We start from the raw sequence: 1,452 nt of genomic DNA on the forward strand, positions 1-1,452 counted from the left end.
GGAACTACGCCAACCATGCCGGCGAAACCACATGCAATACCTCCATCTATGCGAATCTGACAACACTACGTCCGCCATGTCGAGCGCACCACAAAACACAGCGCCATCTGTAGGTCTCCCGCGGCATGACGTCCTGCAACGACGATACCGCCATCTATGAGACGCCAAGCCGACCAAGACATCGATGGGCCCACAGTGCCCATCTTTCGACCCCACCCACAAAGCCTGCACCCTCTGTCGACAACAGCACCCCAACGCCAGCGCCTCTGCCGCACGAAGTCGTGGACCGGCAATCACTCCACCTGCACCCGTTCGTGGCCCACCCCAACCGCCCAACTCGCAACTCCAGCGGATAAACGGCGGACTTTGCTCGCACTCGCAATGTGCAATCCACCCCTATAACGTGCGTTTCATGAAGAGTTATGTCCAATATGCGACATTCCCGCTGTCCATATACATGAGCTGCGAGCTGTACCACGTACGAGCTACAGACGCGATCGCGTTGCTCTCTGTACGAATGCAGATGCTCAGCGGCAGCTAGGAGGCGCTCCATCCATGTCGGTACCGGTGAGCGTTGCACTCGCAGTCGCAAAAACGTACGGCAAGTATATTACTCGGAAGAGTCAATGACAGTCCAAGCCCCCCTGCGTGGGAAGAGTCTTCCTAGGCCATGACCCACCGGAAGGGCGCAGCGTCCCCCACCCCAGACATGTGACGTCAGACTATCGGTATTGACGACTAGACTGATTCCTTATAATCATTTGCCATACACCGGTGGAAGCTGCCGAGACGAGTAACTACATAGCGGGCTCGCCGTGTCACTAATGTACAGAGATACAATAGTTTCGACTGGAACCGGATTAAACGTATACACGGCGCTGATTAGTAATAGATAGAGCCATCAGAATACAGATAATGTATAGACCTGTCCGTATACATGCTGAAAGACTCTGCTCACAATCACACGTCAGCCAGACACTCTTATCACGCACTACTCTCTGCCTGTAACAGGCACACAGACAATATGTAAGCACCAGCATGGAACAACACCCAGTGCATCCTCTCTGCCACATTAGACAATCCACACTATCATAACCAGACCGGGAGGTCCACTCAGAAAACAGAATATCCCACCCACCCGACAACGACCATTGCTCAGCCAAGCCACCAACACCCACACATGTCCTACACAGGGGTGCACCCAACATCACAATACTGCCTCCTCTCACAGCACACAAACAATGGCAGGAATGAAAGACACAGGTCTGCCACAAGCATCGAATGAGAGCGCCGCCTGTCATGAGCCAAAGGTGCATCCTGACGTGGCAAATCAGATGATGCCGCAGGCATCCACTTACTATAATCACAATCAACAAACCGACCGGCCGCCGCCCCCCCCCCCCCCATTACACCTTTCCTTACAACAATGTGTACCTTAACCTAAACTATACT

The sequence above is a fragment of the Schistocerca serialis genome, unplaced genomic scaffold (genome assembly GCF_023864345.2).
Source record: "Schistocerca serialis cubense isolate TAMUIC-IGC-003099 unplaced genomic scaffold, iqSchSeri2.2 HiC_scaffold_1197, whole genome shotgun sequence".
Lineage (NCBI taxonomy): Eukaryota > Metazoa > Arthropoda > Insecta > Orthoptera > Acrididae > Schistocerca > Schistocerca serialis.